The sequence below is a fragment of the Typopeltis vanoorti genome, chromosome 25 (assembly GCF_054136105.1).
Source record: "Typopeltis vanoorti isolate ZY-2024b chromosome 25, IOZ_Tvanoo_1.0, whole genome shotgun sequence".
Taxonomy (NCBI): domain Eukaryota; kingdom Metazoa; phylum Arthropoda; class Arachnida; order Uropygi; family Thelyphonidae; genus Typopeltis; species Typopeltis vanoorti.
The window spans coordinates 8,548,654-8,562,179 of record NC_143573.1 but is presented as its reverse complement, the minus strand read 5'-3'; the positions used below and the strand labels follow the sequence as shown (position 1 = coordinate 8,562,179).

Here is a 13,526-nt window from a genome sequence, read left to right as displayed (position 1 = left end):
TTAATATTTTTGAGATAGTGCATTGGCTAAGGAATGAGAACCAGGTAATTACAAAACAAAAACATGTTTATTATCAAACTAAAGGATATGATACAAAGCACATAAAAGTTAATAAAAGAATTACTTAATCTAAAGCACTTTAACACACATAGACAACTTGCTATCTAAGCAACAGAAACTATAGTGCATTCACTATCAGAAAACGTATTTTCCTTTAAAATAACAGCATCTTCTATGACACCACTTGGCCTGCAAGCATGCATAAATATTCCAAGAAGGATCACATTAACTTTCTTCCAACACATTCAATACTTAATTGATATTAATTCAGACACTATCACAAACAACTTATCAATTAGACATACTTGACAATACGTGTTCTTTCCTTATTTAAATTCAATCTAACCGCCAGTTAACAAGTAACCTCTCTAAATCCTTTATGATTTCGAGTCACATTCACATAACATGTTACAACAAAATAATGGCTTACTTGCTAACATTCTCGGGAGGAAAGTCTGGTTTACATTCCGTAACACACATCGAGACTGGAGCATCTTCCGTCCAGTTAATCTTCGAGAGTTTTCCTTCATCGGATGCGCTGGGGTTCTGCCGTAGCTACTCAGAGCCTAGAGAGATAGCTGGCGGAGAAACATCTGGCGTCGGCGGCGAGAAGAACGATTCAGGAATTCAGGGAAGGAACCACGTAGAACTGTAGGTGAAGAGCCAAGCAAAAGACCAAGGACCAAAAAGCCCAGAACCACATGCTGTATTGACTTTTATTCTATTCTCAGTCGTTTGTTCTTAATTCAGAGTATTCCAGGATTAGCCAGAAGCAATGAACGAATCGACGTCATTGCTGACCCCAGACCTTACAATTTTGGTTGTATTCAGCGCTAATCTGGCTTAACTCCTATTAAGCTTTTACAAACAAGTCTAAAGTGCAGGTGCATTCTAACAGTAATTTATTCTTTTATATTTTTACATCTTACTAAGTGCATTTTTCTCTTATAAATTCAGACAAATAAATTGGAAAATCTTTAGCGAAAATTCTCTTAAAAAAATAATTTCTCATGAGATTTTACACTTAACCAGTATATTGGACGGCAAATAAGAAAGCTTGGATAACTACTGATTTATTTAAAAAATGGATTCTAAACTGTTTTGTACGAAGTGTGGAAAACTACTTAAAGCAGAAAAATCTAGATTTTAAAGTTCTACTGATATTGGATAATGCATCCAACCATCCGAAAGATTTAAATCACCCAAATGTCAAAATAATTTTCTTACCGCCAAATACAAGTTCATTACTGCAACCATTAGATCAGGGAATTATAGCTACATATAAAACTAATTACATTAGGAAATCATTGCAACGAGTTTTGAATAAAGTCGACGAATCTATCGAAGTCATGGACGTATGGTAACGTTTTACAATTTTTGGATGTATTAATCTCATAACTTCATCCATCAAAGAAATAAAACCGACAACATTAAATGCCTGTTGGAAAAACATAATATATGGCCAGAGTCGGTTCAAAGTGAAAATCTAATCGAACCAGCAGAAAACAGAATGGATGCAATAATAGAACTTGCTAAGTCTCTAGGAGGGGAAGGTTTGACAATATGAATGTCTAAGATATTCAAGAATTACTGGTGGAAGAAGAGATTGATGAAGCAAATTTGGTGGAAATGGCATCTGAGATAAACCAAATTAATTCAGTGGATGATAGCACAGATGGAAATGATGAAGTTAAACATTTTACCCTCAAAAGCATAAAGAAAGGTCTAGACTTAGCCGAACAATTGGAGTTATATTTTCTAAATGAATATCCTTCCACTGAAAGAAGTACAAAATTTAAGAAAGACCTGCTTAGCTCCATACAACAAAATTTATAAAGATCTCTCAGCTAAAAGCAAGCAATCGATAATAAGGGATTTTTTGCAAAAAAAAGTAGGGCATAGAACTCAAGATACTGCTGAAAAAAACTCAGAAGATGAGGATATTTTGCTAGAAAGAAAACACCCTCATTTAATGGTGCTTAGTAGTGATGACAAAGAAAACATTATGTAATTATGTAACATTATGTAATAATATTAATGTGTAATACTTTTGATCAATTATTGCTTTAATAAACATACATTATTCTTAGTTATAAAAAGAAAATAGTATAGTTTTTTTTTTAACTTTTGGAACCTAATCCTGTTTTTTCTACTAGTTCTTGTTTCGTATAACACGAATTCGCATAACATGGCGTTTTTTAGGAATCTAACGACCATGTTATACAGAGGTTACTTGTACATGCCCACAAGGAAATGTGCTTAGCATTATGGGATACTAAGGCAAGTGATGTGAAGTCATACCACCTTTACTACGAGTTGCCCCAGAAAAGACATTACTAAGTGGGACATTTTTAAATTTAACTTAATAAAGTAATCAAATTGTAACATTTCAATCAATTCAGTTTAGTACATGTATGTGACTGTGTACTGAGTCATGATATAAAATGTATTTCTTATTGCGGATTACAAGTAAGGAAGATTGAAAAACACTGCTCTATTCAAAAAATATCTCTTCTCCACTGAACATTTACATTTCATAAAATTATATCTCAATCGTATTACTCTCTTTGTTCTTCTTCACTAGCTCAGCAGATGGAATTCATATCCAACATTCCAGATCTGATGTTACTTTAGTAACTCTAGTCTGGACCTTTCAAAATTAAAGTAATCAAATCTTCACACACTCCATATGACTGTGATCAAGTCTCTTGTACATTGGAACTATAATAGATTTTTGTTAATATGCTACTATCATAGTAATAACTAGTTATTTTCATCACAGTTCTAGGGATGTTTCCCTAAATTTTAGGTGTTTCTTCACCTTCTTTGGCATATTAATTCTCCTTGTATGTATAGCATACAATATTTCAAATAACAAATGTACTTCAAAATGTATTTCAAATGTACCCACACAACAGTTCTAAATCTGATCCTAACGATACATATTTCACATCTTTCACATAGGGTCGCTGAAGCACATGGCGAGGGGAGGGAAAAGTATTTTTTAAATAGTATATGGTGTGAATTGTGCTGCATTTTTTTCTCAGTAACACAAGTGTTATTTAGTGGTTCTGCTTTTGGAGTTTCGTTGGGTTACTGAGATGGCGAGGTCACAGTCGGTAGCATTGCGGTGGAAGAGAAGATAAGTTTTCGCTATCTATATTCAACTATCTAGTATAGTTGAATATAGCGTCATATTTATATATATATGTTTATATTTAGCATTTATTTATTGATATATATATATATATCTGTGATACAGTGTTCATATATATTTTTTAGCAATTAGTTTAGTAGTTATAATCACAAATGGGGTGTCACCGAGTCCTCCACCATTTAAGAACTATATTATATGTAATATAATAAAGAACTTTGTGGCATACAGTGATTGCAGCATGCATGCTGCCTGGGAGTTGGATATGTGATGGGTGAGAGAAGGGGGAGTGTGTATATGCATAAAATACAGACAGTGAGAGGAAATTAATGAATTAGATATATCGATAACTGACCTGGTTGCTTCAGGGATAGGAAATGAATGTCGGGAGATGAGTAGTGTGATAGGAGAGAATGATGAGCGAAGTATGAATAAGAAAATAAGATCTTGGGAGTGAGGAAGGCTTGAATGACTGTGAAGTTTATGGAGATGTTTTGATTGGGTAAATGAATGGCTAGTAAGAGTGACTAAGTTGCAGAGATGGATAAGTGAGCTGAAAGAGAAGGTAGAATATCTTGTGAACGACATGAGAAGTATGAAAGATGAGATTAGGAGAATGGAAGAGATGTATGCAAGGCAAATCAGAGTAGGAGTGAGAGAAAGTTTTGGGAATGATAGAAGAGGAGAGAATGGGAACAGTAGAAGAAAGGGAATGAGAGAGAGTAATGGGAATGATAGAATAGGATGAATAGGATAAGTGGAAGAGAGGGAATGAGAGAGAGAGTTATGGGAATGATAGAAGAGGAGAGAATGGAAACATTAGGAGAGAGGAAATGGTAAGAGGTGTAATATGGTGTGACTCAATGATCCATGGTATGCAAGATAGGATGCGTGAAGAGTGTTTGCCTAGAACACTAGAAAGTAAGGCTATGGCAAGTAAGAGGAGTGAAAGGGTGGATGAGATGGTTGTGATGGTAGGAACAAATGACTTGAGAGGTAATGTAAATTGGGCTGTTAGAGATATGATATTCTTGCTGAAGGTTGTACAAAAGAAGACGCAGAGAGGAAAGATAGTGTGTGTGTTACCTAGATATGATTGTGATGAGTTGAGCAGAAGAGCAGTAATGCTAAATAATATAATAGCTAGAATATGTCAGAAGAGAGGATTGGAATATGTGGATGCTTGGAGAGCATTTGAAGACAGAGAGGAATTGTATGCGAGAGACTGCTTGCATTTCAATGAGGAAGGTAGGCATCTGGAGAGATTGCTGTTCTGAACAACATCAGGTAGTGTTGAGCCCAGTGGAGTCTAGAGGGGATAATGCGGGGTATAGAAATAGTGGCATTTTTATGCTTTATACTAATGCGAGGAGTATTCGGAATAAAGGAGAGGAATTGGTGGCGCTCATAGCATCAACCTGACTAAAGATTATTGGGATCACTGAAATGTGATTGACACAAGAGGATATAATAAGAGGAATAGAAGTAGCAGGGTACAGCATTTTTCAGCAGGATAGGAAGGGAAAGCTTGGTGGTGGTAGAGTATTGCTTATGATAAGTGAAGACTTAGGTCCTCTAAGAGGGGAGGCTTTGGAAGGCAGTGACGCTAATGATTTTAAAAGCATATGGTGTGAGGTAGAGATAGGCAAGACAGGATATTTAGTGGGGTGCTGCTACAAACCAAGGAGCACAGAGGGTGGGGACCAGGAGATGTTTAGACAGTTGAACTTGGCAAGTAAAAGAAGAACGATTGTTATGGGATATTTTAACTACAGCAGTATAAATTGGGGGGAGGAAGATGCATGTAGCAATAAGGGAATGGAATTTCTAGAATTCTTGAGGGACAAATATCTTAGGCAACATGTAATAGAGGAAACAAGCAATTCAAGAGTTTTGGATTTGGTCATAGCATCACAAGTGTTGATAATAACTGAGATGACATCTCTCCCACCAATATTGGGGAGAGTGACCATTTTGACTTGGAAGATGAATAGACATGAAGTAGTATCATAGAGATGGGAACATATGTGGAATTATAAGGCAGGTAATTATAATAGTCTCAGACATCAACTTGGGGAAGTTTCATGGAGGGAGGAATTGGAAGGCTGAGATATTATTAGTGCTTGGGAAATTGCGAAGGAATATTTGTTAGCAGTAAGAGTAAGCTATATTCCACAAGCAAAGAAGAGGACACAATTCAGTGTAAAGTGGATGACAAACAATATTAAACAGGAGCTGCATGTGAAAAAAAGGCTATGGAAGAGATGTAAGGAGACAGGTGAAGAACAGATGCATGAAGACTATAATACACAGGCCAGGAGAGTGACTAATATGGTAAGAAAGGCGAAACTGGAATATGAGAAGAATGATTTGACATTGTAGGATAAAAATGGGAATAGAGTGACTGATGCAGAGGACATAGCGGAATTTATTGGTGTGTTTCATCCTGGAGGAGTTAATTTTAATACTGGAGGGGATAGGGCAGGTTCGAGGTTTAGAGGTACAGGAGGAGAACATGTTCCAAATACTGAGTACTCTGAATGTCAGTAAAGCTGTGGGACTGGATGGTATTTCACCAAGTGTTTTGAGAGAATGTGCTAAGGAACTGACATCTCCTTTGACCTGGCTTTTCAATGAAAGTCTGGCTACGGGAAACGTGCCCAGGGAATGGAAGGAAGAATAGTAGACCGGAAGTGTCTAATTATAGAGAAGTTTGTGTCATCAGTAGTTGTTAAGATCTTGGAGAAATTAGTTAGGGACCGTATACAACACTGGGCAGATGAGGGTAATGTTATCTGTGAGAGTCAACATGAATTTGTGAGGGTTTGCTCTTGTTTTAGTAACATGCTAGCCTTTTATAATAAAGTTACAAGAGCAGTGGATGAGGGAAAGGCATATACTGCCATTTTCTTGGATTTAGCAAAGGCATTTGACATGGTGACACATGATAAGCTGATATTTAAGTTGCGGAACATGGGTTTGGATGTCAAGCTGGTCAACTGGATTTAGGATTGGCCGTCCGATAGGTATCAGAGAGTTGTGTATGGTGGGGGAGTTTCAAGGAGGCAGAGTGTTACAAGTTGGTTCTACAGGGCGCAGACTGGGACCTATATTGTTTAACCTTTATATCAATGATTTTGTCAGTGGATTGCACAGGGATATTCAGTTGTTTGTGGATGATGTGAAGCTGGGAAGGGTTATTAGTAATAGTGCAGATGTGGTAGTCATGCAAGAGGATTTGAATTCGCTAGACAGATGGACAAATGAATGGGGATGTCAGTTTAATGCAGCAAAATGTAAGGTCTTGAGGTTTGGGATACATCGATGGGGCGCTGCATGCTCTATTGGAGGAGATATACTGGAGGAAGTAGTGAAGACAAGAGAGCTAGGGTTGATGATTGATAGAAACCTGAAATTCAAGGGACATATTGCAAAGGTGGTGAAGGTAACACAAAGGATTGCTGCAATAATGAGAAGAACGCTGACCTGCAGAGATAAAAGAATTATCATTCCGTTGTATAAGATCCTGATCAGACCACACTTGGACTACTGTTCTCAGATTTGGTTCCCAGGATTTGAACGGGATAAATTAACTGTGGAAAGGATACAGAGGCAGATAACAAACACAGTTTCAGCACTGTACAATGTTAGTTATAAGGATCGGCTGAGGGAATGTGAACTGCAGAGTTTGGTGGATAGAAAAAGGAGAAGTGATATGATTGAGACTTTTAAACTGTTGAGAGGTTGTTACAGGGTTGACATTGGGGAGTTCTTTCACTTGGTTGAACAGCGGGAAGGTGTGATGACAAGGGACCATCCCTGGAAGTTACAAAAGGAAACTGTGAGCAAGAGGATGAGGAGTGGTTTCTTTGCATGGATTGATTTGAACCATGGAATGTATTGCCTGATAGAGTTTTGAGAACGAGAACGGTCAATGAGTTTAAGGAGTGGTATGATAGACTTCGTGTTTCCTAGGAGTGACCTCCCATGATGAGTCTTGATAGGCTTATGTTTCGTAGGAAGGACCTTCCGTGATGAGTCTTGACTTCCTTGGAGGCTTAAGTAATAATAATAATAATATTCTGTTTAGCAAATTGTTGACATATTTGTACTTTTCAGGTTAACAATCAGTGATACCATACTGAGATAGAAGTCTTTGAGTCCACTGCAAGTGCTACCTGCAGTGGATGACCCACTGCACTCAGTGAAAGTGACCAAAGGGTGCTACAAAGGATAATATGTAAAAATCGCTATTTGTTGGCAGACATGTAGAATGTGGAGTTCTGGGTATCAACTGGAACATGAATCTGCACAAAAAAATTCTGAGGCATGGCTCACAACATGGGTTTCCATGGTAGAATTGTAATATGCAAGCCCCACATTTCCTGAACCAACATGCAGCAGCATCTTCAGTAACGTAAAGAGCTTGTACAGTGGTGGAAGTTTGGAAAGTTGTGTTATTGAGCAATGAATCACACTATACTCTCTACTGAGCAGATGGATAGGTATAGGTGTGGTGGGTGCTTAGTGAACATCGCTTACTAGAGTGTGTAATACCAACTATGAAATTCGGAGGTGGCAGTGTCGGAGGTCCTGTTTTTCCTGGTTTGGCCTAGGATCTCTGTTTGTGATGCCACAAACAGTGAACTCCAAGAGGTATCTGATAATTTTGGACATTGCAGTGCTTCCTACTTTGTGGAGGTTCTACAGACACGTGGTTTGTGGACATGAATGTCACTGTATACTTGCCTGGCCTTGAACATCTGTCGGATAAATTGGAGCATCAGGTGAGGTCAAGAGACATCTGTCCCACAACATTTCCAGGACTTCTTTTCATGTCTACAGGAAGAATGGTCCAAAATTCTTATTGATTGCTATTGTACACTTGTGGAAAGTATGTCCCGTAGGATTGCTGCAGTCATTGGAGAAAGGAGGTCCTACATCTTATTAAAGTGGGTGCCATGGCTGTTTGACTTCTTTCCAAACAGTATACATTTCTTACCTATCTGGCAACTGATCTCCTATCCAACTTGCTAATCAATTATCGACCCTCACCTATCCCACTTTAAATAACTTGCCTTGTGGCAATCTTATGAAAGGCTCTTGCAAAATCTAAAAATATTCCCATATATCCAAGTCGCTAATCTGTTATCGACTTTCATCTATCCCACTTTAAATAACTTGCCTTGTGGCAATCTTATCAAAGGCTCTTACAAAAGCTAACAATATTCCTATATATTCATGTTGTCCAACACAGTTATGATTCTGTTGTAGTATAGATACATAATTTGCTAAACCACGATCTCCTTTTGACAAAGCTATGCTGTGCTTCATGTTGTTAAATTTCATTTCTTCTTTGAAGATTTAGTCTTATAAGCCTGTTTCAGCATCAGTTTCATTCTATTCTATTTCTAGCTCAATCGGTATAGATGAAGCTCTTCTATCAATGGGTTCAATTCCCATCTATGACACGAGGCACTTTTATCTGGTCTCTTTTGACTAAAGGTGAGTTAGCTGGTCTCATATGGAGGTAGAGAGTTTTTTCACCTGGAAACTCTAATTTTTCATCTCTCAGAACAGGCAACCCCCCCCCCCCCTAAACACATGCAGATTTACAGTCATAATATGTATATATACCTAATCCCTCAGTAGGAGGGCTCAACCAGCTCCACAAAAAAGGGGGAGGGGTAAACTCCCATACAAATTAGAATTGAGTTCACTTCAGATTTCCTCAGTATCCCATAATACACAGTACACAAGATACTACAGCATCTCTTGAATTTTGAATTTATTAACATTAACATAATACAAATGCAACAGATACAGTTCAATGCTAGATGAGTAAAATATAGGATGTGTCTTAACATTAATACATAGTACATGCAACATATCCAATACAAGATGAGACAAATACAAGACAAAATTACAATATCTGATGATTCAAATTACATGAAAATTTACAATACAGGATGATTCAAATTACACAGCAAGATTCACAAGAATAAACATAAATACATATGCAACCTAGGACAGTTGTCATACTGGTTACAAGAAGAATACATATGCATTGGGAATAGGTACACAGTATAACCTATTTACTTGTCTATATATCTATAATTATTAAATTACATAAATGGTTGATACATAAATTATTAGACACATAAAATTTAAATATGTAATCTAAAGATACAGACTTTAGATCGTTAGGTAATTTATTATACTTGTTAGTGACTATATGTTGAAAATATTTGTGAAATATCTGTTAGCTTTTTGTACTGCCAACAAGTTTCTCCTACAGTGCAGATTAAAATCCACATTATATAAATGAAAAATTTTAATGTTCTTCCTCATGTATAGCGAGCAGCAGTATAGATGAAATTTCGATAATAGCGAGATATCAAGAATGAATACAGTTCTTTGGTGGAGTATGTTGCTGGATAGAATGTGAGCATTGCTCTCATTGTTTTGAAATTCTTATCAGCAGTAGTAGTGTAATTGCTTGCTGGGGTGTGATAATCTACATCACAACAAGCGATGCCATATCAGAGTGAGGAATTTACCCATGAATAGTACAGGCATCTCAGGAATTCTGTTGCTGACCAATGTTTTTTTTTTTTTTAAACAATAACAGCTTCTCTTGATGATGCTGTATCTTATTTTGTTTGCAAAAAATTGTAACATAGCAATTCCACATCAAGTAATCATTGATATGTAGACCTAGGTATCTTATCAAGTTTATTAACCTGTAATGGCACTTCAATCTAGTTTATTTGTTAAGTTGAAGTACAGATACTGTTTGATGGGATATCATATAAACTGAAGAATATGGATTTTGAATATAAACTCTTGACTTGAATAAGTAGATGACTGACAGACAAGTATCAAAGAGTGGTATGTAGTAAGTGTGAATCTGCCAAATTTAAGGTAACAAGTGGCATATTCCAGGGATCAGTCCTTGGACAACCTTTGTTCAATCTATACATTAATGATATTAGAAAGTATCTGTGAGTGAGAGAGAGGTTCAGTCATTTGCTGATTATGCAAAGATAGGCAGGGCAATCAGGGATGCTACTGTTAACCAGCATTTACAAAATGATTTGAATAGGCTGGAAATTAGGGCAAATGCAAATAGTTATCAGTTTAATGTTAAAAGTGTAAAGCCATCAACTTTGGCATGATGAGATTTCCAATAGCATATTATATTAGTGTGGTCATATTACAAGAAACTTATGAAGCTAGGAATATGAAGTTCAAAGGTCATACAGAAAAAATTGCAAATACAACTCAGATGATAATTGTGATGTTGAAATGAACCTTGACATGTAAAGAAGTAATTTTGTCTCTTTAAGAGACCTTAATAATGCATCTGGACTACTGTGCACAGATTTGGTCTCCTGGGTTTCAAGGAGATTAAGAAACTGTAGAAAAGTGCAAAGGAGAGTTACAAATTATATTGGGGTCATGGAATATAGATAATGAGTATGTGGAGACTACAGACTGGTTAATAAGAGAAAGATGGGTGATATGGTAGAAGCCTATAAAGTTCTGAGTGGGTGTTAGAGGATATCGTCCAATGAAGTGTTTAATTATATGGAAGGTGGGGGACATCTTCCATGGAAGTTAAGTTTGTTTGCAGTTAAGAAAGGGATATGAGCTAAGTTTTTTTTTTTTCTCACAGAGCAGTGAGTGAGAGGAAATTTGCCTCTGAAAGTGGTGAGTGCATCTAGTGTGAACAAATTAAAGAGAAGGTGCAACAGCTGGTTTGGGTGATGTGTAGCCTCTGTCAATGAGTCCTTGAATCCCTGGATGTGTCAGATAGTAATAATATTTTGTTCTATCTAAATTTAATTTTAGCCCATTGTTATGAAATCATTTGTTTAATTTTACCACAATGTGAATTTGAGGTCTTATAATTCATTGTAAATGAGAATGGTGATGTAATCAGCAAAGGAGAGAATTTTGCCAGATGTCACAACTGCACAGATCATTTACATATATTTAAAAAAAAATAATAGATCCTAATACTGATCCATCCTTGCAGTATGCCATATTTTATATTTTGAATTTTACTACTAGGTTTGCCAAAGGTAATGAATTGTTCCCTGTTATCTAAATATGATTTAAACCAATTATTCACAACACCTCTAAGATCAGATCATGATAAACACAGTTAGATGCTTTGGAGATGTCTAGAAAAATAGCTGCTGTACACTTCCCATTCTTTATCCTGTTGTGTAATAATTCCATAAAAGGTGTAAAACCATACTGATTATTAAGTGAATAGAAAGATAGCATTCAGTTATTTGTTCAAGCATTTTTCAATTAAAATCTCAATGAACTTATAGACCTATACTATCGACATTCTTTAACTTTTTATTTCATTATTGTCTCCACCTTTAAAAAGTGGCATTATCAAAGCATTCTTTAGTAATAATCTGTAGTTTTATTACATTAATTATATCATATCCTGACTATTTCTCTTAAAGCTGTTTACTATGCCCTTTACATTCTTCCTCTTTGAATGTGCACAGGTACAGGGATCTCTAATGAAGGCAGATTATATTACTCTTGTAATTTGCCTTGTCCACAGGATCGAAATTGCAACCACCATAACTGATAACTTCCTGTCATCAATCATCCTAAATATCCTTGGCCTCGTCAGTTTTTTTGCAGTTCATTTCCATCAATACAATACACGACTTGTGATCTGTTTATCCTAAAGTATGTGATCTCAAACACAAATGACTGCATTAAAACTGGCAGCCATTTCCTTTGCTCAGTTTGTCAATCTAAGTCATCCTGCAGGATCTGTATATCATCTTCACTGACTACTGCTCCTCATAAGTTTGCATAATCTGAAACAACTGAAACCTTTGGTACGCTGCTGGTCACCTGCCTTCTCCTGAACTCACCTCTCCCAAAAACTCTTTGATATCTTTTTTTTTTTTCATGTGGTTACTACCCATGAAAGGTTATTTCTAAACCTATAGTACATTTGTACCTTGGGTGGGTAAGGTTTTTTTTTTTTTTCCATTTTTGTCAATTTTATATATATATTTGAAATTTTTTATTTATTTTTACATTGTCTCTGGTAATGCTGCTCTAGATATCAAACATAGCACTTTTTTAGTCATCTCCAGTAAGCAGGAAGGTGATCTCACACTGGCTACGAAATTTATCTTCCACCTAAAGACAATCACAAACATCCATGTCCAGAGCAGGATTCGAACCCATGACTTGTTAGTTGAAGAGCAGGCATGCTAACACAGTAAACCAGGCTAGCAAACTAAAGTGCCACAAGTGATTAGCTATCCTCTTATCGAAATCAGGAACTTCATATCTATCTAGAGTGTAGTAGAGTGCCCTTCCACAATGAGTCCTTGGAGGTGTCATGTAATAATAATTCCATTTACTCAAGCTTATGCAACAGAGTTCCATGTGAAAAGCTGTCAAATGTATTTGCAAAGTCTGGTAGTATCACTGAATAGCCAATGGCTTTATCCAGCTCAGATGTCGCATTGTTATAAACAGTATTCGAATTATAAAGACAAGACATATCCTTTATAAAATTATATTGTCCCCTATAATGTATCATATTCCTGTCCACCCAGTCTTGAAATCTGTTTTTCACCAACTTCTCCAATACCTTAACCATCCAGAGAAGATATTGATTGAAATATAATTTGCTACTTTTGTCTTGGAGTCTCTTTTATGCAGCAGAACTATTTTGCCTTCTTTCTCCTCCCTCGGTACCTTCACAGAACTGAGACTTAAATTAAACAGCTTGGTCATAGTGGTGCCAATTCCTATAGCATTGTAATACATGGATTGAATTTTGTAGATAAACTTATACATTGGTTATAGCTTTTAATTTTTTCAAGAAATGACAATATATACTAGAATTATTTTTATGGCTATTTGGCCTATTTTTTGTTTAGGAGTACCCTTTTTTTTTATAACGTCATTAGCTCAAATTTTAGGTAATTACTGATGTTTTATATAGACTGATATATGAAGAATATATAGGATGAAAAATTGCGGACAGCTATTTCTGCTTTTCCTGTATTTTGCATTCTGTTTTACTTTTGGTTGTGTTTTTTTGTTGTTTAAATGTTCTGGAATTGGGATGTTGCAGTCATGGAAGTTCTTGTAATCTTGCCCACAAAGATCTGATAGTGGAAACTGTGTAGATGACATAACAATCATGTTGGCAAGGAAATTTGTAGACTACATTGTGGTGTTCTAGTATTTCTTTGTGTGTGAGAGATTTTGTAGGTTTCATAAACTTTTCACTTGGTTTTATTATAAATTA

The 13,526-nt window shown here is 36.2% G+C and overlaps 1 protein-coding gene across 1 annotated transcript in view; it reads left to right on the top strand.

The window, feature by feature from the left end:
* The window catches only part of LOC150092519 (putative fatty acyl-CoA reductase CG5065), a 421,409-nt gene that overhangs the window by 365,283 nt on the left and 42,600 nt on the right, over positions 1 to 13,526 (top strand). The gene's annotated exons all lie outside the window — the stretch shown is intronic.